The sequence below is a fragment of the Oreochromis niloticus genome, unplaced genomic scaffold (genome assembly GCF_001858045.2).
Source record: "Oreochromis niloticus isolate F11D_XX unplaced genomic scaffold, O_niloticus_UMD_NMBU tig00008713_pilon, whole genome shotgun sequence".
NCBI classification, from domain to species: Eukaryota; Metazoa; Chordata; class Actinopteri; order Cichliformes; family Cichlidae; genus Oreochromis; species Oreochromis niloticus.
This window is the reverse complement of record NW_020329381.1, coordinates 1-13,937: the sequence shown is the minus strand read 5'-3', so window position 1 is coordinate 13,937 and position 13,937 is coordinate 1. Positions and strand designations below refer to the sequence as shown.

General features: G+C 38.0%; 1 long non-coding RNA gene across 1 annotated transcript; it reads right to left on the bottom strand.

Moving 5' to 3' along the window:
• Positions 1-557: 557 nt before the first annotated feature.
• Positions 558-9,530, bottom strand: LOC109198994 (uncharacterized). The gene is made up of 3 exons (XR_002059512.2): positions 9,321-9,530; positions 8,587-8,887; positions 558-645 (listed from the first exon to the last, which is right to left on the bottom strand). It is a non-coding gene; the product is annotated as an uncharacterized LOC109198994 (long non-coding RNA).
• Positions 9,531-13,937: the final 4,407 nt, after the last annotated feature.

The following is a 13,937-nucleotide window of genomic DNA, read 5'->3' as shown; positions in this document are numbered from 1 at the left end:
ACAGTACAACCAGAGATATATATGCCAAGTAATGAGATGAAGAATAGGACGATGGCATGTGGAGTTGATGCTGAGGAGAATTTACAACATCTGCCTTCTTTGTGGCAAATGTCATGGCACAGTGGCCGTGGAAATGGATGGACTCAAGTGCAGTTTCAAACCGGAGGCGAGAGGTGCGGTGTAACAAAAGGTCTTTTATTCTCAATGTTTGGAAATCAACAGAAAACTCAGACTAGTAATAAGGAACGTAAACTAGATGTCTGAGGTAGAGAAACTATGACCATAACGGAACTACGACTAGATTACAGGGACGACTGGTGCAGGGACAGGGCAGGGGAAACTGTGGCTGGCCAGGGCACTGAAACAGAGGAGAGAGCAGTCAGGGGAATCCAACAGCGAGCTGTGAGTGCATCTAAGAATAATTACACTGATGCCTTACGTGCATCTAAGAATAATTACACTGAGCTGCCTACGTGCTTGCAGGTGGAGGTTGCTTGGAGGAGGGGGGGGCAGGAGACAAAGACCCAGGTGGGTACAGCGTGCAATGCAGGGAGGCAGCAGGAGAGACTGGCCGTTGGAAAAGGGAGAGGTTACCGGCAGCTGAAAACTGGAATCCAGGAGAGCTTGGTAGGTGGGTTCCAGATGCTGACGAGAAAACAGAAATAAGGTAAGTACACACGATGATTCACCAAGGAACAGACGTGAGGCCGAGAACTGACTAAAGTTGGCAGATAATCTGGCGAAGACTAGTTGTGTGCGCAGGTCATAAATACTGCCGGTATGATTGCCATCAGGTGAGGAACAACAAAGACTCCACCCAGGGGGGGAGGAGCTGATGCTGTGGAAAACTACCCAGACCATGACAGCAAATGCATGAGTTGGACCAATGTTTTGGTTAATTTCATGTCTGAACCAGACATGAAGAACCCTCGGTTTCTTGTTATGAAACTGAGCGCTCTTATGGGATGAACAAGAAAATAATCTCATATATTGTAATTCAGAAAAAAATGAGAAATGAGAAAATATATATATAAAAAAGCCAAAACAAAACACCGGTCATATCTTTAGAAAGCAACATTATGCCACAGACTGTCACTGTTGTGAGTCCATCCATTAGTTTGCAAAAACTTGTTATGAAGCCTCAAGCTGTGCACTTTTGCCATGACAGTCTAGACATGTTGAATCTGGATATGACAAGTGAGTGTGGATTTCACTATTTAATTGAGGCACACGCTCAAAGGCTTGCAAGTTGTCAGTTACACAAAGGAGAACATAATTTATACAATGAAAGTCACATTGTATTAAATAAGACTTGAAACTAGTGACTCTGGCCACGAATTCATCAGGAAAGTGTTTCCTGAGGTTGTGGATCAAAGTCTTTGTTTTCCAGACTTCCATAGAAGAAGAATTATTTTCGAAACCAAATGAGTTCCCTCCTCATGGCCATCAGGAATACTGAAAGCTGAATTACTGGCTTCACTTTCCAAACGCCAAAGCTACATTCATGTTTTATATGCAGTCTATGGTTCTGGCATTTATTGTTACTGTGACTGTGAAGTGTCCCTTGTGTTAACGGCACAAACTGCTGACAACAATCCATGAACGCTCCAACCTCCTGAAAGAATTCACTGTCAAAGTCTTGTGTTCATCTATGGTAGGTCAGCTACACAGTATTACACAGGTGGTTCTAATGTTAAAATCTTTCTCCTGAGATACAAAGTTTTGAATTATCATGTGCCATGATAACTTACAGATCTCACTGTGCCATATTATCCCAGTAGAGCACTTGATCAACGACTACAGGCTTGCTTGTCGTTCCTAGAGCCTCTAAAAGTAGAATGCGAGGCAGAGCCTTCAAGTCTCAGGTTCCTTTGTAGAACCATTTACACTTTGGATTCAGGAGACAGACGTCCCCTGTATTTTTAAGGTTAGCCTTAAAGTGTTCCTTTTGAAACATCACTTAGTTATGCATCTTACATCAGTCTGTTGGAGGCCTTCCCATGATGGACACAGCATTTCTTCTCCACGTGTCTATGTGCCACTGCTGCACGTCATTAACAATGCCCTCTCTCTCCTGTAGTCTGTGTTTTGTTGATCGTTCTTCCTCTTTTATGTTTTTTCTTTAACCTAAGAGCTTGGTTCTGCTGAATGGTTCTTCCTATTAAATGGGAGTGATTTTTGGACTTCTCTCTGGTATTGTATGGCCTAGCTGATGATATAAAGCACTTTGAGGTGGGTGGTGTTATGCATTGGCTCTGTAACTGAACTAGCTAATTATTCTGTATGTAAAAAAAAAAATAATATAAGAGAACCAATTATTTATCTTGTATTTTTAAAGGTTTTTTTTTTTTTCAGAATCATTTACAAAATGACTGCATCCATACTCAATAGTTTTTCGGGTACAAAATGTTAGTTTTCATCCTTTGATTAAACTCATTGGCACAATGTGGGTGTGATATCACACCAGAAAGAGATTTGAACAGGCAAAGGTCTCCCCACACTGTAAAATGTAATTCTAGATGTTTGTTATTTCAACATATTATTCTATATCAGTTTGACGATAGATGACTGAAGTTGTTGTTATAACATAGAATTACAAGTTAAAAACGTCCCAATTACACCAAAAAAAGCTAACTTGAAAACTCATGTCCAGCTAAATCAGAAACTTATGTGAACTTGACAATGTGGGTAAGTTGAGCACAGCAGGATTCAAAACTGCCTCACGTGACTGCTACCGAGGTGCATCATGGGGAATTGGCGGTTAACGACATGCTCACTTTACTTGGACGTTTTCTAATCGTCTTCTTTGGAATATGCTTTCAAGGTGAGTAACATTGGTTATAACTATAAGGAAAGAGAGCTACAAAAGTTGGAACATGTTTTGAATTTATGGCATGATGTGTGTTTTTCTCTTTTACCGAAATGTTTGCTTTAGCTAATGTAACTTTAGCCGACAAGGTCCAGCTTGTGTGTCATGACCAAACTTGACCTAATAAACTGACATGTGGCCTTTTTTATGGGTTTAATGTGGCACTGACCAAATCACAAGTATTGTGCCGCTAGCTTTAAGGTTGTGCACTCAACCACTGTTGCAAGCTAACTCAGCTAATTAATAAAGCTTATTTCATATTGTCTCTGTACTTGTAAATTTCTTTCAAGTTCACAGGCTGTTGTATTTTGGTGGAAGTTCATTTTGGCAATATTTCCAATAACTGACTGGGTTCAAAAAGAACTTTTTGGCAGGACTCGGATGCTTGTTGTCATCTGTTTACCCCTATGTAATCACTTAAGTTGTTATTAACTGCTGCATGCTAAGCTGCAAGAGTGCACTGAGGACTGAGACAAAATATGGTCTACAAACCAGCATTATATTAGTTTTTATCAGATAGTCCTCCAGTGTGTTTATTTTTTGCTTTAATTCTATTGTGCAGTTATTTGTTACCCTGAAATGCTTTATGCTTAACAACAGCTCACTATTTTGACTTATTTTTGAACTCTTGTGATCAGTATGACTAGATTGTGTGAGTTTCCATACTAAAAGAGCTGTAGTGATAAAATAATTGGCATCAGAGACACTGATTTTTGGCATGGTATACTGCAGAAGTTTTTTTTTTTTTTTTTTGCATAATTTACCTTTTAATTAAACTGCATTCCTGTATTGTAACAAAACTAATATTGTTTATATGTCAGAAAATTAGCAAACATGAATAAATGGCGAAAACAATATAATTATAACATATATTTTTATTTTACTTATTTTAGGTCTGTGAAGCCAAACTTGATGCTGGGGATTTATTTTTGTCAGTGGAGTCAAATGGTAAGTTACAATTTGTGCATTTTGTCATACTGGAAACACCACAGATTATATTGTAACTTAATAGCTCTGTAGAACAAATGATATAAAGATTGTAGTGTCAGGGTACTTCTTAAGAAGTAATATGGCACTATTGATGATCACATGCAGGTGGCATAAACTAAATATTCAGACCTGTTACCAACAAATGATTCATTAACAAAAGCAATGGAGCAGACTGTTTAGGTTCTTGTGGTTGTAATAACATCCATAACTGCAAGTTTGTCATTAATTTATTTTCACAGGTCTAGATGATCACATCTGTCTTTGTCATTTAAATGAGGTGGACTTGCAAACTTTGCACTTTTTGGGTAAATTGCTGTCCACTACATATACACAGAATGTGCACAGTATTTCAGATCTAAAAAGGGAGTATGTAATGGACTTGCTGGCTTTAATGTAAAAAGCCTGTTGTGTAACTTTAATGAGGCAGTTGGACTAAAACAGTATTGCTCATCAAGGTAAACATCTGAGGAATAAGGAAATTGTTACTTGTCCTTTTACTCAGTGTTCTTTTAATCGCACGTTTACTAAAGTTTTACATCACATAAGTCATTTTCACAATCATTCTACTTTAAAAGATTTCGAGACAGAGCTTATTGTTCTCTGAACTTCCTTGTTTGCTGAACGGCAGGTAAAGTGCATCTTTTTGTTTGTTTGCTTTTGTGTGTTTGTGTTTTCTCTAATGGGCCTCAGATGACTGTTTGCTTAAATTTGGGTCTCAAAGAATCTTTTTTTTATTCTGCCTGTACTCTCCACCCCTCTTCTTCTATTGCTCAGGTTGAAGCAGAATTTGCCCGTCTTACATCTGTTGACCTGAAAGGGTTCCTTTTTGCTGTGCTTGACCATTATGGAGAGGTTCGTGGAGCTGTAGAAAATCAAGAGCGGCATAGGAGGGCTAACTAGGCTCATAAAATGCTTCGGTGATGATGTAAGTGTTCAACTGCGAAATCTAATCCTTTGTTTAAGTTTTAGGTTATCCAGTTCAACTGATGAACTCATTGAAAGAAAGCTGATAAGTAAAGTCTGTCATCATATTTCACAACTGGACATTTAGTGTGGTAACTTTTACAGAATCTGTGTATATTGGTGGTAGGTTGGATATCATATTCTACTTGAATGTCCTGATAAGCCTGATTCAAAATCTCCAATGATAATCATATATTGATGGAATTATGTATCAAAAAGCTGTGAATTTGGAGCTGTCTACATGCTTCATAAACACTGTTTAAAAATGTTTTGTTTTCTTTTTGACTTCTTTGACCAGAGCCCTACACAAAGGAAGAGGACAGAGGACCTCATTTTCTAAAGGAAGATCCCTCACACACTTTCAAGACTGTGAAGGTTAGCATTGTTTCTTTTAGTAAATTTAATAATGACAGCACCACAGTGGATTTTAAATGAAACATATGGCATCTATGAAACAATAGATGCCACATGATAACATGTGTACTTTTTCCTCACCAAATGTATTATTACAAGATCTTTGACACTGGATTTGGTCTGGGTTTCAGAGAAACTAACTGGCAAGCTAGCATTGATATTATTAGTGTCTTGTGTTTATTCATGTCTTCACCAGGGTCTTTGACATTTCGCTGCTGTACTGTTCACTTCAGCTTTACGTTTGATTTCTCACATTGTATATTGTAATGGCAGAGATATTAGGATATTTAAGGGGCTGCAGTGGCTGCTACAGCTGTGGGGGGCAATACTTTGGTGAAATGTCCTGGACCCTGGAAAAGAGACTGTGTAGACTGGGTAAGCAATTAAAGGTTACTGGCCGAGAGTCATTGGGCAGCTGGGTAAAGGTGGATGTTGATATTCAGTGCCAATTATGCAACCTGTTCAGCCATGTCTATATGCTCTTTTTTCATGCTGTTAATATAGGGGAAAAATAAACTTTAATCAATAAACTGATTAAAGAAGCATTGTCTATGGAGCCATAATCTGATCCTGTAGTGTAGCTGCAGTTTGCACATTTCATGTATTCTCAGCCAGATTTGGTTTAGAGCACAGCCAATATTTAGCATAAGTAGATTTAAATTCACACACTGGTGATGGCAAGCTACATTGTAGCCACAGCCGCCCTGGGGCGCACTGACAGAGGCGAGGCTGCCGGACACTGGCACCACCGGGCCCTCTGACCACCACCAGTAGGCAACAGGTGAAGTGTCTTGCCCAAGGACACAACGACTGAAACTGTCGGAGCCGGGGCTCGAACCGGCAACCTTCCGATTATAAGACGAACTGTCAACTCTTGAGTCACGATTCAGTCATCCACCCATGTGTGTGAATGACTGAATGTGTAAAGCACTTTGGAGTCCTTAGGGGACTAGTAAAGCGCTATACAAATACAGGCCATTTACCATTTAAATTGAAAATTTTGTTTGAATTCTGCAATTGAAGACATGCTCAGTTATTTATGAACATGGTCTTTGTTTAAAGCAAGAAATGGATTTGTAACATGGGGTGCATATCTCATTCTGAAAAAACTTTAACAACTAATAAGTGTTACCCAAAGCCAATCACCATCATCCAAAGCATCAGTATGGCTCTTCTTTGGAAAGACATGAATTGTTAAGCACAAGGGATATTGTGTAATTGTAATTGTGTAATTTTTTTTTTTTTTTTTTTGTCTTTGAACCCTTTTATAGCCGACAGGTATTGAAGACACGTTTTCTAAGAGGATGAAAGTTGGCATTGCGATGGTGAAAGAAGAAGACATCATCGATGTGTTGGTTGTCCTTGAGGCGGCAGTAATCCTGTCTAATCTGAGGATGTCTCAAGTGCCATTTCCATGCTGATGGGCCTTCTTTTTGCCCTCAACATAGACTATCCAAAGGAACTTAAGGACATCTTTGAAGTCATTCAGAACATCCTAATGAACATTGGTGGAAGGCAGTGCATCTCACTAGTGCATGGTCTAAGAAACAGACTCTTGCAGAAAGCCATGCAGAACTGTAATTGTATGCTCACAGCATACAATTGCCTTAGTGTTAAGGACAGTTTTTATTTTACTGTTTGTTTTTTATTCTTGCAAGTTCTCATTCTCACTTTTGTATGTCACTAAATGACTACACTTTACATTCCAGATTAGACAATTACTCATTTGTTCATGGTTTAAGAAACTTATGTGAACAACAATATAATGCTGGACTCTGCAGATGCTTATCTCATGCAAGTCAGTAGTTTTTCCTTTGTTTTGCAATTGAGCAGACTCAAACTGATGTTTCTGAAATATCCATCTTATCAAATGTTTCAGAAGCATGCACTCATTTTCAGAGATATTGGTTCTGTGGAATTTGTTGCAATTGTAAACGAAGACAAATACAAGAGTTTGATGTCTTAGTTGTTATAAACTGATCTTTACTGTCACTTATCAAAGGTTTTGTACTATTTTAATATTTCAAGTTTTATGCTAACAGGTGTGACTGAGCACAATGAAGTTTAAAAATTTTGCAAATGTAAAGAATAACTTTTCTAAAATAGCAAGTGTCCCGTTGATACATTACATTAATGCAGACTTTATGTTGTTACTTCACAAGAATCACTACTGCTCCTAGAGTATTGGTCAGAATTTAATCTTCACCCAAACTGGGCTCAAGACCAAGTTCAAATTTATTGTTTCACAGGGAGCAGCCTTTGAGTTTTGATGGATTGTGAGCCTGATGAGCTACGTCACTGATTTTTCTGTTTCTCAGATGACTAAGATGGCACAATAAATGGTGAATGTTGGGCGCTCATGAGTAATTGTCTTGTCATGTTCTTAAAACAAACTTTCTGTATGAAATGATCAGATAGACTTTAATGGAATCTGTGGGTTTTTATTTTTTTTTCTGTAAACAACAGAAAATTATTTAAAGGAATGTAGATATTTAAACCTGAGATCTAAGATAAACCTAACAGGTAGTTTTGCTGAAATGGATGTTAGAAAGCTAAAAAACAAAACAAAACTTAAGATGTTTAATACACATTTTTCTTTACATCCAGTCAATCAACTCTGATAATTAAAATGAAACTGATTTACAAGTTCACTCAGCTACCTTAAGGAGCTCAGTTAATTAATAAACTTAAATCAACTTAGCTAACAGATTATGTTAGTTAAGCTAAAATAGATTCCTAAGTTAAAAGAACTACTAAAGTATTTGAATTAACTAAAAAACCCAAGTCAACTGAACTAGGACAAGAGTTTAAACAATAGATTATTTTAATTTAGCTGAAAGGGTTTTCCCAAGTAAAGATGACAATTAAAGGAGTTGAACTGACTAACAAATCTCAGTCAACTAAACTAAGACGAAAGTTTAGACAACATGTGATTTTTCATTAAGATAACAATTGGTTGTGTTATAAGAACAAACTCTATTTCTTGACTTAACTTAAAATTTTAAGGCAGCCCTGTACCTGATATTTTTAAGTTGAAACAACAAGTTATATTTTACAGTGCATGATTTTCCAGCCTATTCTATGGACTAAAATTGACTAAAATTATTATTTTAGTTTCATCAGACCTCTCCATTGTGAACTAAAATGGCTCAGAATGATCAATATATTAAAAACATTTGCTCTCTCTGGAAAAAAAACCCCTCACTCACTATCAGAAAACATCTGATCTTGTGGTTAGAGACAAAAAAATATACTTGAAACATCAGTACAATAGTCTACATGTGTGTAAAAGTAGTCCCTCTTGCATACCTTCACGCTTTGATGTATCAAATAAAAAGTTAAAGTCTTACTTTCCTGCAGGATAACTGAAACCATGTTGACACGACTTCACAGCCTTTATTCAGACTGCCGGCCACGGGGGGATTTTTCATCCAATCATTTTTACATCCGTTTCACATGTGGAAACAATCATACACGTGATTACAGCTAGAAGCTGTCAGTCAAAACACCTATGTGTTGTACACCTCCACATGCCTCAGCTGTGTGATCTCTGTGACACACACACACATGTCCAACTTAACTTCCTCCCTCTCTTTTCTTTTCACCTGCTGACGTGCAGCGATTTCCTGCTTCCAATTCCCCTCCACAAATCTGCAGAAATAATTATTGATATTATTTTAGGATGAGCAGGGATGTTTTTCAGTTTTTGTGAGACATTAAAGGGAGAAGAGCTGTTAGAAAGTCTTTTCAGAGTGATTGGATCAATCTTTTCAACCTGCAAAATCAAACTTTTCTGATTTGTTGTTTAGAGATGCTAATTCCCCACTGGTGTATTTTTTGATCACATGAATGCTACTCCCGCTAACAACTGACTGTGACCGTGGAGTGCTGGAGGGAGGAACTATCCCAGTATAATTTCCAGAAGCAAAGATGCCACCAAAGACGACTGTGTTAACCCTTTAAAGCCGGTAGGAGCGGGCACGCTCTGTTGTGCGTAACTGTTTTTAAATCCCGGTAGCACTGCAACCATGTAAGCTAGCGCAATAATTTTTTTTGCATATGAAACCGGAGGAGTTGTACTTACATTTTATGCCATCAGCTTGTCCTAGGTCACGGTTTCCTTCCACATATAGCTTTGCAAAAACTGCATAAAAAGCGCTTGCAGCAACAAAAACATAATATTCCAGAAACACGCTTTGCCGATCCAATCAGCTGTTTGTAACACTTCCTACTCCATCAGCACGAACTATGGCATGTCCGCCGTGAGCTGCCCGAAACCGGAAGTGACGTCATTTTGCGGAAATGTAGTTTTTTTTTACCATCAGGGGCTTATGAGCCTATACTTGTGTTTTTAAAAGTTATGTTTGACTTTATGACTTTCTGTGTCGTTTCTGGGATGCCTAGGACTCATATTGCACTGCTGGAAATAGTTTATTTTGATACATATGCTGGGTTTTTTTTTCGCAAATTTGCATTATAATATTTATTTTCGATTTTCCTGCAGTATATGAAAATTGGTGTATGTCAAAAATAAAACTATGAAGACACTTAAAATAAATTTCCTGTGGTGGGAAACTAGTTTGTGCAACTTTTTTGTATTTACAGTTTTGAGGGATAAGCCTCTTAAATTTCTCTAACTAGAAATATATGTTAAAAAAACAAAAACGATTTTCAATTTTTTGTAGTTTATTGCACTTTTTTTGCAATTTATGTACTTACTATGCACTTAATGCATACATATTATTAAAATTTGGGTTATAATGGTTGTATTGATGTATATCAACAAAAATGGCACTACAGCATGTAAAAATATAATATAAGCTCTGGCGGACTTGGTTCTATGGTAGGTCTTAAAGGTATCCAGGTATCAGGTAAGGAATCCTATACGTTTGTTTCTTAATTCAAGCACAGAGATGTGGTGTTTAGAAACAATGCATCTCAAATGTTCTGATACTCCTGATGCATACGGGATCCCTACAGGCTTTCGAGAAGGCAGCTGACCTTCTCTCCTGGATCGGCTGGAGCTTTCTTTAGGTGCCTTCCCAGCTTTGACAAAAGTCCAGCTGGAGTAACCACATTTACTCAGGGCATTCTTGATGTGATGTTCTTCTGCTTCTCTGGCCGCTGTGTCTGTGGGGATGGTGTTCGCTCTCTGTTGTAGCATCCTGATGACAACCAGTTTATGCTCCATTGGATGATGAGAGTCAAACCTTAAATACTGATCCGTATGCGTAGGTTTACGGTACACATCAGCTTTTAGATGTCCCCCATTACTGATGGAAATGTCACAATCTAAGAAGGCTACCCTTCCACTTCAGACAGTCTATCACCCTCTTCCTGTAACCATTTCCTGGGTCTTGTTTCAGGGCTCATAAGTATTTTCGTCACTGAGCAGTGACGAAATGTTCTCATGATAGTCTTGCTGGTTTAGCAAAACTGTGCACCTACCTTTGTCTGCCTAAAGGATGATAATGTGATGGGAGTGCCTTCCTCTCCTCCATGCTGATGTTGGATGCTGGGGGCTTTGCGTTGCTGAGACAGACCGAAACGTCTGCCCGTAGTTGCTCTGCTTCCACGTCTGCAATATTGTTCTTTCAAATTGCTCTTGCTGTGGCTGTGATCAGTTCCACTAGCGGGATTTGTCTTGGCGTCACAGCAAAATTCAAACCTTTAGCAAGGATGTTTTCTCTGTTTGGGTGAGCTGTCTGTCAGACAAATTCTTCACCCACTTGTCCACATCCTCGGTATGGCATCCTTCTCTCTTCTGACCACTGAGGACACTCTTTGTATTTTGCTGTGGTTTCCGACGCACAACAAGTCAAACTCTGTTGCCGGTTTTTAGACTTCTCGTGCTGTGCTAGACGATCCTTCTCGGTGAATTCAAACACCTTTTTAAGAGTATTGTCATCTAGAAGCATTGTAAGTCTCTGTTGGATCCACTCCTCTTCAGATTTTAACACGTCGATGGTAAAACTTGTTTGCCTCACCCGTTCATTAAGCGGCTTTTAGCAGACTTTTAGGAGTAATCCTGTCTTGTCGGCATCTGAGGCTGAATCTCAGGTGGTTCCTGTAATCAGCCATCTTGCATGCTGTTTGATCATACTGACGTACTGATCTACTTACCTGGATGATTGAGCATGCATCAAGATGTTATACTTAGAAAGTGTTAGTACATTTGTGAACGCTACTCTTCAGTAGCGCTGGATGCTAAAAGAAGCAGTTGCCATCTTTCTGATGGTAAATGGCCTGCATTGTATAGCGCTTTACTCAGTCCCTAAGGACCCAAAGCGCTTTACACTACATTCAGTCATTCACCATTCACACACACATTCACACACTGGCAATGGCAAGCTACATTGTAGCCACAGCTGCCCTGGGGCGCACTGACAGAGGCGAGGCTGCCGGACACTGGCGCCACCGGGCCCTCTGACCACCACCAGTGAAGGTGAACCACATTGAAGTTCACCTGTTTAAACAAATCTACATTTTATTATTTCAGCAGTACATATGCAGCATTTTAGTGGCACATATAAACAGTACACAAAGTATATAGCTCTGTGAGTTTTCAGGTGAAATCCTTTTTTAATTCCTAAGCTCTTCTATCTGTTATGAGCTGCACAGTGTTATAAAAGATACACAGAACACAGCCAAGACACAACATACCTACATCTGTGATTTTCTAGCTTTTTGAACCAAAGAAAAAGCAATGCATAACAGAACAATCAGATCCTTTCACTATATGGGGTTAAGTGTTTTTTAAATTTATTTGTCACCAATCTGCAGCTCTTTTTATTAGAAATGTCCAAAGAAATTAAGTCTGCTGAAAAATACAGAGAATATGATCTGTAAAAATCAACATGCTTTTTTTTTCAGTTCAGTCTTACATTCACTGACTTTAAAAAAATTGCAATTTTTGTCCCTTTACTTCTTGTTTGTTAAGTTGGAAATGAAATGGCACAAAATCCAATTTGAATTTGAGCTGGAAAGAAAAGCTGAAGAAACTGCCACTTGGATGCTATGAAGATATACTGTAACTTTAATTAAAACATGTTAAAATTACAAATAAAAAAACATGTATAAATACTGTAGTATACTACAAACTGCCCTTTATTTTCTAAAAAACTAATGCCAGTACAAAATGATTTACTTAAAAAAAATTCAACCTTCTTTGCTTGTTTTATGGTTAACTTAACATATCGGTTTTTTAAAAGGAGATGACAAACAAACAGAGAGAAAAAATATGGAAGGAGTCAAGGGTGTTATCTTTGGCTGTTGTTTTATAAAGAAAGTAATAACTCTGGAGCCAAAGTGCTGAATCTGACGCCTCTAGAAGATAAATGAGAGACATCAGGCCCAAGCTCAGAGGCCTGGCCGCCACACAGTCGTACGGAAAGCTACAGATGTTGCTGTGCACAAAAAAGTGTGCAGCTGTGTATTACTTCATTTATGGACCTGTGAATGGATGGAAATTATACAACTAAAATTCTGATTGGTTCCATTAATCTGTGGATAAATATATAACTAGAAATGTAACCATTTTGCATTTCAAATTTCTAACACTCTAAATCGGTTTATTAACTTTACTATGTCAAATTTGATTGGATCCTGTTTTAACTGCAAATTATTGTTGCTATAGGCATTTCCCCACTTTGGCAACTTTTAGCAAATTTAATTTAATATATTTGTGAAATGTGAAGGATTACATAAGGTGGAGTCAGAAAAACAGCTCAGCGAGGCCATTTTTCATGCGTGATGAGGGTGTTGAGGAGGTTCAGTGTCATGGTGAGCTGCAGCATTTCACATTTCATTTGCTTTATCGCTTCCTGTGCTCCGAAAAGAATTTCCACATATCCTTCTGCCTGATGTCTAAGAAGAATTTGAATGAGAATGAAATAATCTGCTGTAAAATTCAGCCAGGAGTTTACTCTTCAACGCACAACTATTATGGAGATTTCTACAATAAAAAAATATCTCCATTATATGATATCGATGCAGGCAGTGTGTGTGGGAGTGGCTTAGGGCTGCAATCACAGACTGGATTCAGTGACATAGCCTGAAAAAGTGAAAGTCTCAAACCTGCATTCTTTTTAATGGCCAGCAGGGGGTGAAAATATAAGTCTACAAGCGTATTTGCAGATCTTTAACCTCAGTGAACACTTTTTACCAGATTCACGGCTTCAGAGTATTTTTTTTAATATAGTACAATCTTTATTTTTCAATTGTAGTTTCATTGAGGATAAATAGTAAAGCAGGGCTGCCTTTGGATGTGGCTTCTTTCTTCAGCATTGAGTTTCTCAGACAGATCCTCCCATGCTTTTCATAACTAGTTTCAAAAACACAAAAACAGTAATGCCACTGGCCACAATGCTCACTTTATATACAATCCAATGGTCTACTTTCCAGATTAAATTATACAAATTTAGATTTTATGCAGAGTAAATAGAAAGTCATGCAAAGTGATGCAAATACAATATTTCAAATATTTTAAGAACAGGTAAAAAAAAAAAAAACCCATCATGCGTGGCAGTAAAAGCCTGTGTGCAGTACAAACTTACTGCTGCTTGTACAGACCTGCAGCTGAAAGATTTACCTTTGCTTTAATGTAGAAAACAACAACAAAAGAAGATGTCAGTTATTGGTTGTAACTGTATTGTGAAAGATACAAAAGGCAAAACTTTGGTCTGAACACTGTATTGTTGAA